The following is a 21,434-nucleotide window of genomic DNA, read 5'->3' on the forward strand; positions in this document are numbered from 1 at the left end:
TTTTAAAAAAAAACCGCTCCAGTTGAAATGCTTATACAGACACGGACAATGACACGGAGAACCAGTCATATTAACAAATGCTGAAACAAATCTTGAATTATTCGCTTATTCACCTAAAAATCACCTTCATTAACATGTCTGCTCACTAGGAGCGTATCCCCCAGCGTGTACGTTAACATATACTTACGAGAGAATACCTATATCTCAGATTTTGAGTACAGTTTCAAAAGTTCATTTCCGTAAACTGTAAAAGCAGTGATTACTTTGCCAATTATCACAAATTAAATGCAACTTTTGAGTTTCATACACACAACGTACTAGGGAATGAAGACCATGAGCTAACAAAGAGTACACTGGAAAATGAAATAACCTGTTATAACAAAAATTAAAATAAGATGATAATCGATACAAATATAGAGGATGAATATGACATATCCGAACTTCGCCAAGTATGGTAGAAGAAGCTACTTGTTTACTTCTTGGCCAACCGCTAAGAACATTTATAAATCTATACGTGGCTTTGTTATACGCAATTAGTAGGGTCTACATTCAAATTCACAAACGATGACGAACTGAAGGGTACGAAGATACAGTTGCAAGTAACAACCGTAGTCATAATAATATAGTTCTACTAAACAACGTTGAAAATACTGGGTAATTAGGTGGTAAGTAGAAATGACCAAAACTGAACAGTTTACATCGATCATTTCGAAATACAGCTAGAAGATTAAATTTACAAGAAATAACAAAAATCAGTGAAATTTGTAGTTATACAGGGTGTCCGAGAAGTCCTTCCCTGATTACAGAAATTGATAACTCAGGCTAGAAATAAGATAGAAATATGAAACTGGTGTTGAATTGTTTACAAACTATAAAAGTTTTTGTCTGTGTTAGGTTTGTTCTGTTTTACCAAGTCTCAATTTTGTTTGTTTTAGGTTTGTAGTACGTAAGTAAGAAGCCCAAGAAGCCATGCCAAGCAACCAGGAGAAGGCACAGTGTGTCCTGTGGTACCATGAGACACGATCACCAACCACGGTGCAGAGACAGTTCCAGACAACATTTGGGAGGACTCCACCTGATGTCAAGAGCATTAAAGCCTGGTATGAAGTTCAAGAATAACCACGGTCGTTGCATCGATCCCTCCAGTGATGTTGGCTAATGTGTGGATGGAAATTGAATATCGCCTAGATGTGCTACGTGCTACCAAGGGTGCTCATGTGGAAGTGTATTGATGTGACCAAAACTTTTATAGTTTGTAAACAATTCAACACCAGTTTCATATTTCTATCTTATTTCTAGCCTGAGTTATCAATTTCTGTTATCAGGGAAGGACTTCTCGGACACCCTGTACTAAGCATAGTTTGAGGGGGAAAGCGAGCATCCCCGGTGGGGATACTTCAGCTGACTTCTTTGGGGGGGGAACAAAATGTGATTGAGGGGGGAAATCCCCCTCATCCCCCCCGGTAATTCGCACCCTGCATATAACATAAAATTTTATTCAATTTTCCAGAAGTTCATTTCCAACATGCTAAGGCTTTCAGTACGTAAAATGTGTCAAAATTCGCATCCTCAAGAGATGTTTGGCCACAAGTAAACAATGCAAGAGAATGCATAAGGAGGACCTTAAGAAAGAGTCTTACAGTTAGTCTTGTACATCTCAACTCCTTTTTCAGCATCACCTTATCAGCTGATTTGTCTTCTATACATAATTCTATACTATATGCAATAACATATTTCTATTCTCATATTTATATTGTTAATGTACAAGTTTGTAAATAGCACCAATGCAACATACAATAAAAACGCATACAAGTATTTGAATGTCTGATATATATATATATATATATATATATATATATATATATATATATATATATATATATATATATATATATATATATATATATCAGACATTCAAATACTTGTATGCATTTTTATAGAGTTCCAACTGAATCAAAACGTCACATGATCGGGGATAAGGACCGTTTTAAGCACCCTCTTGGATTATTTGTTTATTATATGCCCAAACACGTCTTGCGGATGTGAAATATGATACCTTTTATTTACTGCTAACCTTAACATGTTGGATATGAATTTACTGGAAAACTGAGAAAAATTTCGTTTTGAAATGACTTGTTTCAGTTACAATGTCAAACGACTTTCTTGCAACTGAGTTAATGAATTTTCCATTTCTCTGCAGGTATTTAAAGAAAATGACATTCATTTTTACTAAAATAGATATGAATAATACTGCTAATAACAAAAGTATATCTACTCATTTTTCCGAGAACAACTAGTAGAATAACATTTAAAATTTATGATGAAACCTGAAGAAATAGCTATTCTTACAGAATCTCGCACAATTAAGAAGAAAAAATTTCTAGAAGAAATCCCTCCCTGTACAGAATTCCCCACCTTCAAAGATTAGGCAGAAAGGAAAGTATTGAAGCTTTCATAATCTGGAAATAAACTTTTAGTTTGCTTTTAATGTATGAAAAGCCTGCTCCTTTAGAAAACTTTGCAGGCTACACCCCTAAATGACTATGTAGTGGTTTCTGCAAACGTATTGTATTGCATATTACATTAGTAATTTAGCGTTATTTTTTTATTTTATTTATTTATTTATTTTTATTTATTTATTTATTTATTTATTATTTTTTTTTTGCTTATACATATCAACTATATCAAAACACACTGTGAAATATAGTAACTGTATTGCATAATAAATGTTCTTCGTTCAATTTTAAATTTACTGCGTTCTTAATGTATACAGTTGGTATTTAATGTTCACTCGTGAAATGTCTAGTGAGCTTTAGTTCTAATTAAGTAAACTTTGGTGGATTTTTATCCTACTCTTAATAAAATGCACTCCACACAGTAGGGTCTATATATTGCAATTTTGAATGTTTGCTTGGTTTAGAAGTCTGGTAAAATATGATTTTTAAACATTTTTATTTATTTATTTTAGGAATTTGTCTTGGGATTCTCGTATCTCCATTCGAAAGAAACGAATTTCTTAACCAATTATATAATTAATTCTTAGAATGAAATAGGTTATATTATGTAATTCGTGTATAAGTGCAGAACAGATAATGATACTAATAATCTTAGTAGTACAAATATAGCTATTACTGTTGGAATTAGCTACGTTCGTAACATTATCGCCTAATAGTCCTAAACGACTAGTCCTAAAGTCCTAAAAATCATTTCGCGGCACAAGTCCTAAAATTTAGGTCTAGTGCCTATATTTTAGGACTTATGCCGTTTAGGACTTGTGCGGTTTAGGACTTATGAATGTCACCCACTGCCGCCTGTCGGGATTTCCCGTAGGCATTTCACCCGCATGAGGGGTTGTCGCAGCTGAGATTTTCACCTGATTTTCTATGTTTTTAGGTGATTACACTATTTATCAATACACAGCATATTAAAATAAGTAATTATACATATAAATACACATACTATAAACATATGACATGCTGTCATTCCATAATAGCTTAGTACAGCATGATTTTATTTGACGTGGGTGCTAGTTTTCTCCTCAGGACTCTGCTGCTTCGACAAGAACTTTGTCGCTGTTAAATCTACTATGCATCCTCTCCAGGTTTAAACTGTTGGACATGCCGTCCTGAACCGAAATAAGATCCCACATACTACGATATCGAAAACTTCAAGAATATTTGTACATCAAATTTGAAAATTTGCAAACTTTAAAATTCGTTGATGCAACGAACGATTCCATTGGATTTCCTTCGTCAGCCAGAGCCGATTACCGTCGGCTTTCTCATGCTTGGTGTGACATCGAGATGAAATCGTTGGCAATCGATTGTTCAAAACTGTGACGATCACATCCGTGTAAAGGTTGATTTCCATTCAATCTTGCGTTGCGTGCTTTGCTTGAAAATTTATCTTGTCCAAAGTAAGTTGTTTTATTATATTGACACTTAAAAAAGCAAAACCAAAATAGTAAGATATTTTATTTTGTCTTCTCGTTCTCCCTAAAGGCCCTCCAGCACTTTGTAGAAAATATTTTAAATGATCTTTAGGCAGAATGGGAATTCCCGCTCTGCCTAATCTTTTGAGACAAGGAATTCTGTCCAGAGAGGAATTTCTTCAAGAGAATTTTTCTTTTGTAATTGTAACAAATTCTGTAAGGAGAATAACTATTTCTTTAAGTTTTATCATAAATTTTAGATGTTATTCTACTTGTTCTTCTCGGAAAAATGACTAGATACAGTTCTGTTATTAACAGTGTTATTCACATCTATTTTAGTAAAAATGAATGTGATTTTTACCTGCAGAGAAATGGAAAATTGATTGGCTCAGTTGCAAGAAAGCGGTTTGACATTGTAGCTAAAACGAAGGTAGTAAAACAAACTTACTTCGGTATAGTATCAAGTCATTTCACAACAAAAGTTTATTCAGTTGTCCAGTAGTTCACCTCCAAAATGCTAAGGCTCGCAATCAAGGGCGGCTTTAGGATTTAAATTTTGGGTAGGCCCGCTCCCTCGCGTATGGATACATACGCACATTAGATTGAATAATGACAATAGAAAATTACTTTTACAGCATTGGTTGATGTTGTTTATTAAATAATTATTTACTATTAATATAAAAAGTGGAAAATATGTCTACTCTTTATTGTATTTCTAGTGTTTATATTTTTCAAAATTTTGGGGTAGGCCCGTGCCTGTCCGATCTACCCGCTAAAACCGCCACTGCTCACAGTACGTAAAAGGTGCCACTATTCACATCCTCAAGACATGTTTGGTCATATATTAAGCAAACAATGCAAAAGGATACGTAAGACGGCCCTTATCCCTGATTATTTGACCTTTCGATTTGATTGAAACTACAAAAAAACATACAAGTATTTCAATATTGATGTTGACATTTTGTATTGCTGCTATTTACATTGACAATATAAATATGAAAATAGAAGTACATATGATACTATTGCATATAGTACAGAATTCTGCATATAAGACAAATCAGCTGATAAGGTGATGCCGAAAAAGGAGTTGTGATGTCGAACACTAACATTCTTAAGAGTCGCCTTATGCATCTTCTTGCATTGTTTACTTAATATACGGCCAAATATGTCTGAGGATGTGAACTGTGGCACCTTTTACGCATTGCGACTCTTAGCATGTTAGAGATGAACTACTGAAAAAGTGAATAAAATGTTGATGTGAAATAATTTGGTATTATATCGAATTAAGTTTATGTTCGTTTCTGTTACAATGTCAAACGGATTTCTTGCAACTGAATCAATCAATTTTCCATTTGCCCGCAGGCATTTTTTTTTAAAATCACATTCATCTTTACCAAAGTAGATACGAATAAGATTGCTGATAAAGAACTGTATTCTCGTCATTTTTCCGAGAAGAACAAGAAGAATAACTTCTAAAATTTATGACAAAACTTGAATTAACATTCTTCTTACAGCCTCTGTTAGAATTGCCAAACAGATTATTACGAATGCAGGATAAAATTCAAGAGGACAAACCCCAAGGAAAATTCAGACAAAACGGACTAAATTCAAGCGACAGAATCATAGGCGCAGATTAATAAAGGAATGATTATTTTTTTCTTCATCTGTTATGCATCTAAAATATCTTAAATTCTTCACTTTACGGAAATAGTATTTTTTTTAAATGCTGAAAACATAATAAATAACGTAAGACTGTTATAGTAGACATAAGACATATAAGATATATAAGGTATATAAGACATAATATTTATACATTACTCAAAAGAAAATACTGTTATATGCTATCACACAAGAACGACTTTAAAAAAAAACAAAAACAAAAACAAAAACAAATAGCATCACAGTTACTTTTCGTAATTAAAATGAATGATCTTACTGTAATATGCTAAACGTATTTCAAATGTATTAAAGGTATAATAAATAGGAATGCCTAGAACTTTTCATATGGGCATGTCTCAGGAGCGTCCAAAAATTTTTTCTAGAGGGGGCCCATCTCCATGGTTGATATATTACATCTGGTATTTCTGGTATTTAATATACTTGGTTTGCTATATTACGTATACATTTCCAGAGCCAGAGGGGCGCCCGGGCCCACCCTTCCCTCCCCTTCGGGCGCCCATGGTATGTGTGAAAGTAATTAAATTTAATCTGTCCTTTTATTATAACATTTTTACGCATTGACGAGTTTTCAGCATTTTAAAAGAAAGAAAAAGTTATTTCAGTTGAAAAAATACGGATAACATTTTAGAATATTCGATAATTGAAGGGGAAAAATAACCGTATAAGGTGTGCACTTTTACATCCAATATATACTCCTGTGATTTGGTCTTTTGGATTTTGTCCTCGACAGAATTTTCCTTGCATTTTGACCGCTTGGATTTAGTTCCCGCGCTCGTTACTACAGCTATTTTATACGTGAGTTCCGATGTGCATACAAACACTCGATCCCGTTCTGCCTAAAGATAACATCATTTAAAATATTTTCTACAAAGTCCTGGAGAGCTTTAGGCAGAACGAGAATGAATATTTTTAATATTGCACCCGCCTTGTTTGGGGGTGTAAGGAATTTATTTGCAGAGTGGTGTAAGAAAATTTTAGCTGGGTGTTGGGAGGTGTAGCCTAGCCCTTTGAGACTTGCAGTTCGGAATGTCTAAATTTGAATTTCAAAAGAACGTCCACTTTCATACGACCCTGTTCAACAATGCACTGACTCTTTACTGTCTGGATATCTTCGTCTGTTTGGTGGGCTCAATGAGGATATTTCATTCACACCAATCTAATACATCCCTTGTCTGCCTTGTTTTCCCTTTACCGCTTTTAGTTTCAAGACTGGTTTCCCCTAAAGTAGCAATGATAAGATGTAGCGCGAAACGATTTATTTGATACGCTTTCGGTTTCGCAAAATACCTTCTTCGTTGTTATCCTTTTATTGAAATTGGAAAAAAGAAGAAGATTGAAAGGGTTAGTTCTCTTGTACTGACTTTCATGCTTACGTACATGGTGGGAGCTTTCTATCTGGTTGATATGTAGTAGACGGCATATATTTACGGTTTTGAATGAATGTTACACTGAACGTTAGCTTGTCCAAGTTTTTCAATGGATCCCAGTAACGGACACAATGAATTTTTACTTATTTCAAAGATATTTAGTACAGTATATGGTCTCATGCAAGTTCCAAGTCATTCGAGATATACGAAAAGACGTAGTGGTGGCATTAACTGTTAATAACGTTTTAATTAATATTATAGAGTTATTCCATATAATAGAATCCGATTTATGTGTTTCTTGTTCTATGCAACAAAGAGATGACACTAAGGTTTTGCTGCCTTTTAAGACATCACTATAAGAAATGAAATCAATACAGTGTTGAATGTTAGTTTTTCTTAGTCAATTAAAGTCATTTTGAGAAAGGAAAGATCGCCTTCGACTTAGACAAAGTTACGGAAAATAAATCACATGAAAGTGATTTTACTAAAGATATGCCACATTAACTTGATCCCTAGTCTTCCATTGCAAGCGCTGCTATCGGCTGAAGGAATTCCACTCGCTTTCTCTCGCTTAGCAACAGCTGAACCCTTATTGGCTCAACGCGTGGGTGTGAGCTTTACTTCGCATTTTTGCCACGGCTCAAGACATTTTGGCAGCACAATAACTGTTTTGTCCCTGACTATTCATTTTGAGAAGTGGCGACAACAAAAATATATAAATAATTCATTTTGTTCGTTTTCCTTTGTGACGTACACCATTGAATATGTATGGTCTTTCTGATAAGAAGAGACAAATCTGGCCTTAATGTATTTCTCATTATTATTGTATTTGTTGTTGCATCGGTACATTACATAGGCTGACACCGCTAGGAATGAAAATATAATTTAAATGTGTACGATACTTGCAAGACGGCTAAAATAATCGTTCGCAATACAGAAAATACTTTTATTTAATAATTCTAATGGGTAGAGACACGAGTTTTTCGCACTAAGAATTTGAAAATTTCGCGTTTCGTTTTTCATATTTCGCGTTTTGTCGCATTTTCCAAATAAAGTTTCACTCTTGTTGAAAAGACATTCCCTGACAGTTTTAAAATTGTTATTTATATCAGGGCCGCAACTAGGGGGGGCAGAGGGGGCACGTGCCCCGGGCGCGTGGTTGGAGGGGGCGCCAGAAAGAAGATAGTATACCAATTGTTTTAAAAATCGCACCCTTTCCCTTGAGGAACTTATTCTAGAGGTTAAAAGAAATCAAAAGTTTACTTGGCCTTTTCCATGGGACCTCTTTTAGAGAGAGAGAGAGAGAGAGTCTCATCTAAATAGGTGTAATGTCATACATTAAAAACCTAATATTGCATGCATTTGTTCCCTTGGGCGACCACAGAGAATCCGCCCCCCTTTCCTTTTCCTACCACAAGGAGCTGTTTGTCTGTATAATTCCATTGAGTTGAGTTGATTTTGAGTTTAACGTCCCTTTCAGCAGCAAGGCTATATGAGATGTGGACCTACTGATTAACGTGGAATCCGAACCCGCCAGGAATCGAACCCGGGTCTCCCACGCCAAAGGCGCGTACGCTAACCGTTTAGCCACGAAGAAGCTCTATAATTCCATTGAGAACAGCTCTGAAGTTTAAAACGCTGTTATCAATAGGGGCGGGGGCGAAAAGTTACCGATTTTTGTTGCTTGCTGGTGGTTGAAGAGTTTAGCTCAGATGCGCCCCCTGTAATGTTACGCAATTGCTGTAATGTTTTTAAACTAGAGGCAGTTTTGTGGCGGAAAAGATAAGTTACACGCCTCGGTGTATTTGTATTGTTTCTTGTAGCCTACCAAGGGATTTTGCGAGTGAAGGCTGTATGAAGTTTTATCTATTAGTTTTGCTTGAGAGCTTTTCGAGGCATTTTGAATCGTTATCTATCAGTCCAACTTATGCTTTATTATGCTTTATTGTTAATTTCAATCATTGTTTTACATTAATCGTGTATAATGTATGATATTTACTATACATTATATAATCTAAATATCTTGATCTATTTATTAATATTTTATGAAGCAATTTCTTTCATATTTAATGAACCTTCTAGTTAATGCACTGTAAAGAGATATGCTTTGTTCGAATCAGTTTTTTCTATCACTTGTGTGCGTGTTGCCACGTTTGGCCTAATCCTCGTTTCGCCTAACCAATTATCTGACACTTTCACGACAGATAAATGATAAGATTTGTGTCCGCCATTTTAGGCGAAATAAGGATCCTCGTTTGGCCTAATCCTCGTTTTGCCTAAAACGATGGACTATAAAAAAATCGCGGAAATAAAACTGGAGGGAAATTACAAGAGAAAATTCCCTAGAAGTATTAAGAAATGCAAAATATATAGTTTCACAAATAACTAACTAACTAACTAACTCTATGGCCTATGGAACCCGGAGGTTCAGTGCCGCGTTCACAAAAGCTCTCCACTGACTTCTATCCTTAGCTAACTGCATCCAGTTTCTACTTTGTATTCCAATCTCTGCGAGATCCATCTTAATATTGTCCTCCCATTTGTGCCTAGGTCTTCCTAATGGTCGTTTGCCGATTGGTCTTCCAGTCAAGACTTTGAAAGCGTTTCTACTTTCTTCCATTCTAGCTACATGACCTGCCCACCTAAGCCTCCTAGACTTGACGACTCTAACAATGTTGGATAAACCATATAAATTATGTAGTTCCTCGTTATGAAGTTTCCGCCATTTCCCGTTCCTCTTGGGTCCGAATATTCATCTCAGGATCTAGTTCTCAAATACTTTCAGTCTATGTTCTTCACTCAGAGTAAGTGACCATGTTTCGCAGCCATACAAAACAACAGGCATGATTATCGTTTTGTATATTAAGCTTCAAATTCCTCGACAGAATTCGCGACGACAAGTGATTTTGAACCGAGTAGTAACACGAATTCCCTGCTTTCAGTCGACATTTAATTTCTCCGTGAATATGATTTTCCTCTGTTAATATTGATCCTAGATATTTGAAACTATCCACTTTATCAAAAGTATTATTTAATATTTTAACGCATCCATAATTTGCTGTATTCTGGTCCCGAGTATGGTTTCAAACGAGCAGTGGCGTAGCACACTTTTGCGCCCCTCCCCCCCCGCAAAGTATAGAGAAGGGGCCCTAGTTGTAAAGCCGACACAAGTAAGGTTGAAGCTCTACTTCTTTAAATCTTTATTCATCGCAAGACTTCGGGGCCCCGTATACCTCCCCCCCCGCACTGCGAGGGTTGCGGGGGCAGCTGCTACGCCATTGCAAACGAGGATAGTTTCACAATGAAAATAAAAAGTAGTTGATTAAGAAAATTCAAAATGTAATGCATTGGGACGACAAAAGCATAAGTGAAGCAGAGACGTATAAAAGCTACTAGCATATGAAGAATACTTGTTTATCTGGAGCTCCTTTCCTGTGTTTGTGCACAGCTGACTTTAATGTACTTCAGAATATTTTGCAATAAAGAACACAAATACTGAAAGTAGTGAAAGAGCTTTGAAATCATTTCCTACATTTGAGTTTCTGAAATTTGAGTAAATACTGAAAAATAGTCCAATGTCATGTGAAATATACTTGCTAAAAAAAAGCCTTTACAGTAGATTATGTGACTAAATAATTACAAAAAATAATAGATACATTTGAAAAAAAAATCTTTGAGTTTAACGTCCCACAATGCCCTTCAGGCTAAGGGAGACGAAATAGATACATTTGAATTGAATGAAATACCACGCTCAAGCGCACCTTACAAACATATTTGTAAGGTTTATCTTCGGATTCATGCGTTTCCTTCCACTTTGCTCATCCAATCATTTTCGATCATTACCATCATCGCCGCCTCTCTTAGTCTCGGAGCATAAAAATGAGATTTAAACTAAAAGATAAAAAGAAATGTTACGACCTTTTCAATAGTGAATTCTCAGAAGTGTTGAAAGTAAAATGAGAAGTTTTTTTTTTTTTTTTTTTTTCAGAATGAACGTTAGTTTCATTTCCCAAAATTTTACGTAAAATGGCAAACAAATAAATTAAGTTTGCATTAAAAGTGAACAAATAAAATGTAAATTAACATTTCAGTCACCTAATAGTCTAGATGAATACAATACGACACAGCATCCAAGTAAGAAAATAAATTGATTTCATTGTTTTTAAGTCTGTCTTTCAAAACATTAAGTCGTTCATTCACTCGCTTCCACTTCTTTATCTGAATTGCACTGTGTTGGCCTAATTGCAACATTCTTTCGAAATTTCCCTCCAGTTTTATTTCCGCGATTTTTTTATAGTCCATCGTTTTAGGCAAAACGAGGATTAGGCCAAACGAGGATCCTTATTTCGCCTAAAATGGCGGACACAAATCTTATCATTTATCTGTCATGAAAGTGTCAGATAATTGGTTAGGCGAAACGAGGATTAGGCCAAACGATGCAAGATCCTTGTGTGTACCTTAGAAGTGCATATATACAGAAAGAGAAAGTGTACAGAAAAGTGCACAAAAAGTACAGAAAGTGCTCAAGTTCGAGAGGTACACATAACAATATAGTGTGGAGTTCTTGTGTGCTTCATTGTTGATGGAAAGTTTTCTTCTTTTCTTTTCTTCTTTTCTCCACATCAAAGGGTTACACCGAAAAATTTACAGAAATAAAAATAAGCTTTTCATTGTTGCATTGTTATGTTCTCAATGATTTTGCATTGTAAATATTTTTTAAAAAAAGTATTAATATAGTATATGTTAAACTTGCAGTTAAATAGAATTTCCAAGAATTATGCTATATATTTTAAATTATGCTTTATTTTCTAAAATTATGCTTTATTATTCTTTAAAATTAGTTTCTTCTGGACCCTTAGACAACCACACCCATGTTCAAGGTACCAACCATGTTCAAGGTTCAAGGTTTGATTAAAGTACTTAAAAATCGATATAACTGGTTTCATTAAGAATGTTATTTACAGTTGCAATCCATAAGTAAGTGATACTTTTCGACTAAACCTGGGGGAGGGGGGCGCCGAATTGTGTGTTTGCCCCGGGTGACAGAAACCCTAGTTGCGGGCCTGATTTATATTGATAGATCACTACAGAAATAAATCATTAATTACCTAAAAATAAAATACATTGAATATTTCACTTGGCATTGTAAATTTCACTTATAGAAAATAATATTTTTTAAATCAAACTGAAGGAAAATCAGTAACTAAACTTACTATGAGTAGGAAAGTTTTGCTGTCTTCTGAAAACACACACATAAGTTACATTTAAACATTAAATATTAGCATGTTACATGTTTCCACATTTTCCTCCTTCATTGTTGTACGTTTGTCACCTATCACCAGTCCATGCCATTGGCTAGCTAATTAAAACGGCTCGTCCCCATCGAGCTGTGATGGTGATAGCTAACGCGCAACATGTTCTCTATAGCTGTCCGAATCACCCAAGATGCACCGTTCATGCCAAGTTCTACCGTTCCGTCAGCGATAAACTGGCGTTTTTAAATAAATAAAAACGTATTTTTAAAATTTCACGTTATTTCACGCATTGTTAGAAATTTTGCTCAAAACTGCCAATTTTGCCTTTTATCGCGCAACGGAAACCAATAAAAATACACATAGAATATAGTATAGCACCTTAAATTTTGCTCATGTTCATTTCACATGATGCTCTGTCAGATGTGCTATGTGGCAATGAGATTTTAGGGACCCTCCCGTGTAAGGAAGGTTGCGTTGGAATAAAAAGATCGAAGACTTATAAGAAACATACATACGAACCAATAGGCAAGTGATAGAATAGAGGAGGAAATGACAAAGGATAGTGCAATTGGAGGGTTGGATGCAAGAACCAGGTAGGTTCATTTCTTTTAGCGAATTTGAGATTTTCACATATTCCAGTAGGAAAAAATCACTCTACATCCTGTGCAAGAATCATGTGGATTCGATTATTATATTTAATGTTATAATGTAAAAGGTGGTATCAGTGTTCAACGTGAAGTTAGAGCAAGAAGCAGGTAGCTCCAGAAAAATTTCTACAAGTGGAGACAAAGACAAGAACCATGGTGATTGAAACTAGGTGGCGGTGTCAAATATAGAAGAAGGAGAGGAGAAAATAGAACACATGGTCAGTTTCCGATACCTGGGTAGTATTATTAGTAATGATATGAAGTGCAAACGCGAATTAAAAACAAGGATAGGAATAACGAAAGAAGCCTTTAGGACGAAGAAGTCTATTTTGTTGGACCTTGAATAAAGAGTTGAAAGAAAGGCTTATAAATGCTTCGTGTGGAGTATTGTATTGTATGGGACAGAAATATGGACATTACGCAGAAGTGATGAAAAATGACTGGAACCTTTGGAAATGTGAATGTGGGGAAGAATGAAGAAAATTAGCTGGGTCGAGCTGAAAACGAATGAGAGATTGTTACAGATAGTTGGGGAGAAAATAACAATTTTAGATATTATTAAGTAGAGGAAGAGAAAATGATTGGGATATTCGCTAAGAAGGAACGACATCATGAGGGACGTACTAGAGGATATGGTGGCAGGAAAGAGAGGGAAAGTGTAAAGAAGACTACCATTAATGGACGATATCAAAGCAGAAATATCATAAGTGAAGACGAAGGTGTTAGCGGAAGACCGTGGAACATGGAAACTTCTTAGTTGGGGTAAGTTACCTGGCAAAAATGGCAGAATACCTATGATGACGACTTTTTCTTCTTTGGCACCTCCGTGTTCTTTCATTGCAATTTTCAGATTGCGATTTCTTCTCAAAGGCTTTTCCTTCTTTGCTTTATCTTAAACTTAACACTTCTTCACTATTATCTAATTTCAAAAAGTAAATTCACTTCTGTCTTTACCAAACAGATCTTGACTGTTTATATTTTATTAATCTACCCACTCTAAATTTTCAAATAGGATATCAATTTACATACCTATTTGCTACATATCTCTGGTGTTGTCCTTCGGAAACCTCTCCGTGTGATTTACCTCACCAATGATTCTCTTCTCAAACAAAATTTCTTCTATGGCAGATTGTTCCAAGGTGAAAGTCTTCTGATACCTGTATTTTAAAAATATATATATATCACAACATTTGTTCAAAGAAAGCTATTTCACTTAGACTAGCTTGACGGGGAAACGTGACTCGATTTCTGTTATCTTTTAAATATTCCATACAGAATATCTTCAAATGTTTCAATATCTTCTAAAGTGATAAGTCTACTTAGGGAAAATATAAAAGAGACAAAGAACACGGATCAACTTTAGTATATTTGGAATCCTATAATGGGAAATTAAATTAAAGTCTCAGATCATAAAAATTTGGAAAAAAAATAATTGAAGAAAGAATACAAGAGATAATTGTTGAAGAAAAACAGTTCGGTTTCATGCCAAGGAAAGGAACGATATTTGCCTTTGAGGGAGTTGAGGGGGGATGGGATACAGGGAAATGCAAGCGAAGTTGCACTTCGTTTTCAGACTTGGAAAAGGTATACAACCAGACAAGAGCTATGGCGATGCATGAAAGAGAAAGAAGTTTCTGAAAAATGTGTACGGTTGATATGGCGAGTAGAGGTTTAAGAGAAGGGTAGTGTAGTTTGGTTTTTGAAGTTGATCTCCATTGAACATCAGCTCTCAGCCCATATTTGTTCAATTTAGTAATTTAAGTGTCGGTGAGAGAGGTAAGAAGTAGGACAATATGGAGTATAAGGTTGGCGGATGGTGTAGTTACATAAAAAAATACAAAGATAGTACAGGGAAGAAACTGGAAAAATGGAGAAAGGTATTGGAAGAGAGGCATGAGGGTAAGTAGAACAAACACACTCAACAAGGAATTTAGGACACTCAACAAGGAATATGGGAGCTTCCTTTGACTACAAGGAGAGAAGCTACTAACTTCCTCAAAATTTACGTACCTTGGATCTAACTTCATATAGGATGGTGGATTACACAAAGAAATCCACACAGAACTGGCTAAACTGGAGAAGGATGAGAAGGTACTGTGTGATCAGAAAGTAACTTGCAGGTTAAAAGACCGAATGTATAAAAGGTAATAAGACCAGCTGTGATGTACAATAGTAAAACAAGAACAGTAGCGGAGATAAAAATGTTACAATGGATGCGTGGTGATCAAGGAAGATAGAATAAGAAGTAATTATATAAGAGGCACTGTTAAGGTAGGATCCTTGAGTAGAAAGTTTCAATAATGGAGGCTGAGATGGCTGAGACATGCAGAAAGAAGAAACAATGACTATATTAGAAAGAGAATGTGAAAGCTGGAGTTGACAGGTAAAAGGAAGATGAGAAGATTCAAGATGAGATGGAAGGACAAAATACAAGGCTATTTTGGGAAGAGCGGATGAGAATATAGGGCGCACAGAATATAAGAAAATGAAGGAAAAAAATTAAAGACAGAAACACCGACCCTACATAAACATGAGAAAAGGAAAATACAAAGAATGCAGAGGAGATGACCTGTAATATTTCAAAATTTCTGTAATCGTAACATGAAAGGACATCGTAGCTAAAATTTAACTTTCAAATATTGAATTATTTAATGTGTACGGTAACGTCTCTAAACTGACTTTATACTATTGACAATAGGTTATATTATTCATTCTACACACACACACACACACACACACACACACACACACACACACACACACACACACACACACACACACACACACACATACATATATATATATATATATATATAATGTTTAATAGATAGTAAGATCCCTAATATTATTAAGTCTTCTTCCTCTTTTAAAGTTCTGGATCCCCCTCAAGAAAAGCGAAACTAGTAATTTATATTTGGACTTAGAATGTTATAGCTTATGAAAGCAATTGATATCGATAAAATTGCTACATGTTATTAGCAACACTTCAGAAAACGGTTTAAAAATATTGCAGCGAATATGTGCTCTCTTCTAGGTAAGAGAATGTAACATTCTATTTCATTTTTTAAAAAAATATTATAGGCCTGTATTTAATTATAAATATATGTCTTATAATATTCTTTCTGAGTTTTGCATTTGATTGTAGAAGTATTGATTTAGGTCTTTCATGTTATTCCGTCTTTCGTCTTTTAGCCTCAACGTCATTTTGTAACTTTTTAGAAGGACATAATATAAAAGAGGTGCCTCAATTATCTAATAACCTATCATCTCACCAACTGAAAAAAATCATCGGCAGAAATTATTATTCACTGCTACTGCCAAGAGTCTTCTCGTGCCTCATTTGTTAAGTGTAACTACTGTGGAACGCAACCGAATTAACGTTTGACCTTAAACATTACTCTCATGTTAACTGATGAGCTTAAAGCAATCTTACAAATGACATGATATCAAAGCGCTATACTTCCTCCAAAAAATAATACACACACTAGAAAATTCTGGTTCGACTATAACTAAGATTGTAGGAATTATTTCCGTGAATGCTTTGGTGAAGGAGAAAGGAAAGAGATTCTGACCGTTTCGTTCTATTTCATAGACATTACATTTTCTCTTCGATTTATTTCTACATTATAAAAACTGAGTGTTTACAATGTTCGAAGAGTATATCTTTCGATGAGCCAGAGATGAAGATAACAAATTATACAGACAAAAAGTTGGAATGCTGAAGCATTTGTCTGTTATATCATTAACACTGTACTGCTGGTTGTAATAACAACGGTGTTGAAAACATTATTTCAAATAACATATGTTTCAATAGATTAAAGCATCAATTCTTAAATCTGGGATTTCCGTTTATACACAAAGAATCACAAAATATTGAATACATATTTTTACGATTTTGTTAATATTATTTTTATATACGCTAATTCTATTTTTCGAATAATAGTGAAACGAAATATTCTCTTCAAAAAAATGTTTGTTAAAAATAGAAAAGTGGAACGATAATAATAGTGGAAAGAGGAGGAAATAGTATAAACCAACAAATACCAGTGTTTCTCACTTATGTAATGTTAGAATTTTTACTAAGTATACGCTCAACCTTTTTAAAAATGATATAGAGCAGGGGTTCTCAACATTTTACACTGGCATACCATTAAAGCATTACCGCCATAACTCGTATGTACCATCAACGGTGCTGGCGTACCATAGGTTGAGAAATTCTGATATAGAATATATGCTACTCACCTCGTACATGCTCGTTCTTTCGTAATTTATGGTGAGTATACGCTGAACTGTAAAATATATTAGGTGGGTATACGATACGTCGTATACACGCAATTGGCCTATATCCCTGTTTTCTCGACTACAATCTCACATATTATTGAGTGATCGATATTTTGTACTTTTCTATTGTTATTATGTGCTGTACGTTGCGAAATACCTTAACATATTGCAACCTTCAGGAACTCAAAGCTAATTTCTCATATTATGTTTGACAAAACCTCGCAATTCTTTCATTGATTTGCACCAATTGCCAATTTGGTTTCTCCATTTTGTAATACATGTGTTCTTGTGTTCAATTTCCTACTTCTGTCTGCTGTGTTCGGACTTTAATTTACGAAGTAACATAAACCACAAAATTTAGATTATTTTCGAAAACTGTTTTGTTTCACATTTGAGAAGCTCGAAGTATGATAATAGCAATAAGTTGGAAAAGAAAATTCAACATTGTATGTAGTGCTATGGAGTATGACACACAGAGCAACCTTTTCCTGTCATCTGCGCGTACATTTCCGAAATTTATTTACCTACATCCCAAACTATTCCACCTAATAACTCTAACTTGATGGAGGCGCAGGGCCTTCTCCTTAATATAGACAAACCAGAAAACCATCTAGGGCGGCGCGGCGGTGAATTTTTCTTTTACTTTGCGATTTTTTAACATTAATAAAGTGAACAATCATTACAAGTTATATGAAAACATATATTACCGTTATGGTAACAAGCTTCGCAGTGCGTACGTAATCGAAGTAGAAATGATATTAACTTATTATGTTTAGGTCAGGAGGGTATTTTATGTCCAGGTAAAAGTCCTGTACCTAAACAAAAAGGGTAATATCACTAAATCAGGGAACGCTGAAATATCAGAGGTGACACCGAAATATTTCTCGTTTAAGATGTCAAAGTAGAGTCGCCCCTGTGGAGGTGATGTTTGCCATTATCTTGCCCCGAGACCTTAATTTATTTAAAAATCTTCAATAAGTATTTCACCGGCTTCTTGTCAACTGTTCATGAACCTTTCTTTCTTTCTTTTTATTTTCTTTTCTTTGCCTCTGCTGCACTATGCCTGAATGTAATTTACTTTCCATAAAACTACTGCACGTAAGATTTTGCTATACAAGCTTCTAAATGAAATTTATGAACGCGTATCGATTTTAAAATTTATTTAATAACAGAGTTTACTAAATATTAATTGAATGATTTTATAATATTAATTAAACTACTGCAATGTATGTTATTGATCTAGAAATTGCAATTAGATGTCACTGTGGATAATGTTTAGCGCCTGAACATACGTACGTGAATAACGAATTTCAGTCATATACCATAAAAGCACTGACACCATATTTATCATCTTTATGTGAAGAAGAAATAGTGCATGTAATAATAGCACATTTTCCCCTTTCCCCATTACTACGGAGCAAAATTTTCAAATTTTTTCCACGGTAAATAGAAATTTAATCGTAAAATTTACAAAATTCAGTTTCTCTATGTTCTACGATTCAGCGAGAAGCTAGTCTAAACAATTTAATCCCAGATTCCACCGACCTTTTCTGGCCACATTTTCAAAATTCGTGAAACTAATTGTAATCTTTGGACTTTGGATATGAATGAAGTCCCTCCTTCTATTGCGTTCACATTCACTGGTTTGCATTTGGTAACAAAAATACGTCATTTATGTCATTATTTCGAGCAAAAATACGTTATAAAGTTAAGAAAACACTTTATAAAGCAATATGTCAGAAAAATAAAATAACTTTTAACTCGACAATACTATTACAGTTAACGAATCAAAAATTTCTCCAAACATGACACGTACAAAAATCAATTAATCTCATGATAAGAGTGTAAAAAACCCTGTTCAGTAGTTTTTGAAAAAATAGAGAGAAACGATCTTCTTGTAAAGTTAAGATTGATGCTGCAATACATCTGCGCCACCTATAAAATGATGTTCATACGAAAGTATAGTTTCATTAGAGTTTTCATTATATCACCAGCAAGAAAAAACTACACAATATATTTCATGAAATATGGCTAATAATTATGATTAAATTTAAGTTTCATTTATTATATTTAAAAACGAAAACACAAAGATTAGACATATATGCACCAATGGATCGTATCAAGCTGAATGAAATTAGATGCTTGGGTAAAATTAGATGCTTGCCTACGATTTTCATTCGTAGTGTTCGAGAAAAATCACTTTTATGGAGCTAAAAGGAAAAACATAACTGATATTTTTGATCTGCCAGAATGGATTGTTTGTTCGTTTATGTATCTTTTCCAAGTGTAACAATATAATGCATAATATATTATTATAAAGTCGGCCCTTTACTTGTAACTGTTTTTAAAAAATGGCATATGAAATTAATAGATGTAGATACAAAATAATATATGTTATTAACAGTATTTCCAGAAAGAATTAAAAAATTATTTCTTCAAATAACTGCTTTTAATGGGGAAATACACTACTGTTTTTTAATGTTTATACCCACTTTATATTACGACTATAAATATATTTTCGTCATAAAGTTCTTTCTGACTCTGCAAGTTGATTGTAGAAATATTCAGTGTAAGTCTCTCGTATCTGAATATATAGTGGCATATGTAGAATCTTAACTTTTTAGAGAGGTATAATATAAAAGACGCGCCTCAATTATCTAATACACCTATCATTTCACCAATTGAGAAAACCCTGGGCAGAAACTGTTACACGCTGTTACTGCCAAAAGTCCTCTCGTGCCCCGTTTATTAAGTGTAACTACTTTTCATTTTAATGTTTATAACCACTTTATACATTAAAACTATAAATATATTCCACTTAAAGTTCATTCTAACTTTTCCAGTTAGTTAACTTTTTAGAGGGGCTTAATATAAATGACGTGCCTCAATTATCTAATACACCTATCATTTCATCAATTGAGAAAACCCTTGGCAGAAACTGTTATACGCTGTTATTACCAGAAGTCCTCTAGTGCCTCATTTATTAAGTGTAACTACTTTTCATTTTAATGTTTATAACCATTTTATAAATACATTAAAACTATAAATATATTCCACTTAAAGTTCTTTCTGACTTTTGCAGTTGATTGTAGAGATATTCAATCTAAGTCTTCCATATTGTTTTACTGAATATATAGTGGCATATGTAGTCTCAACTTTTTAGAGGGACTTAATATAAAAGACGCGCCTCAATTATCTAATACACCTACCATTTCACCAACTGAGAAAACCCTCGGCAGAAACTGTTATACGTTGTTACTGTCAAAAGTCCTTTCGTGCCTCATTTACTAAGTTTAACTACTGTGGAACGCAACTGAATTAGCGTTTGATCTTTAGCATTACTCTCATGTCAACCGACGATTTTAAAGCAACTCGCCAACAGCATGATGTCCAACAAGAAAATTTTGATCCGATTGAATCTTGCATAAACTACGATTGTGAAAACCTTTGATTCTACACATTAAAAAATGTTGTATTAAATTCAACATAAATAGGTTTCTGTTATTCTTTTTGTGTTAAATTTAGGCACATGTCTCATGCTATTTCACCTACATTGTATTTTGGACTAAATTCTTTAAATGGTAGTGTTTAAATGAACTATCTGATACGATTACTTGGAACATGGAGTAATTTTAGTACACACATCAGTGGTGTTGTTTTATATGGATTACTAGACAGTTACGCTTACGAGACCCATTTCTTTTCAATTAAATGTATGATTACTATGATTAATAATAAACCATGTGGCCTAAATTATTCGTAAGTTGTTAGGCGGAACGAAATATAGTCGGCGAGAAAGAGGAATATCGTGGACTTCAATGTTGCGATTTGACAACGATGTTTACTAAATTTAAAAAGTCAAAGGGAAATAATCAAACTCAAACTCTAATACACCTATCATTTCACCAATTGGAAAAACACTCGGCAGAAACTGTTATACTCGTGCCTCGTTTATTAAATGTAACTACTTTTCTTTTTAATGTTTATAACCACTTTATATATTAAGACTATAAATATGACTTTCGAAGTTGACTATAGAGATATTGAGTTCAAGTCTTTATCTGCGTATTATTTTCGAAGTTAAATAAAAATTAATGTGTAATAGATTTTCCTCAACCGATGTTGGCTCTTATGATTTAATGCATGAAGTATGATACCAAACCAAAGTGGTCTGTCAAACTTGAGGAATAGAAAGACATTTTAAAGCGATATGACAAGTTTCAAACTGTTGTTAAAAGCGGTACGTTACTTATGTGCCACTAAGTAACTATAA

This window comes from Thermobia domestica, chromosome 11, assembly GCF_964235325.1.
Source record: "Thermobia domestica chromosome 11, izTheDome1.hap1.1, whole genome shotgun sequence".
In the NCBI taxonomy this organism is placed as follows: Eukaryota; Metazoa; Arthropoda; class Insecta; order Zygentoma; family Lepismatidae; genus Thermobia; species Thermobia domestica.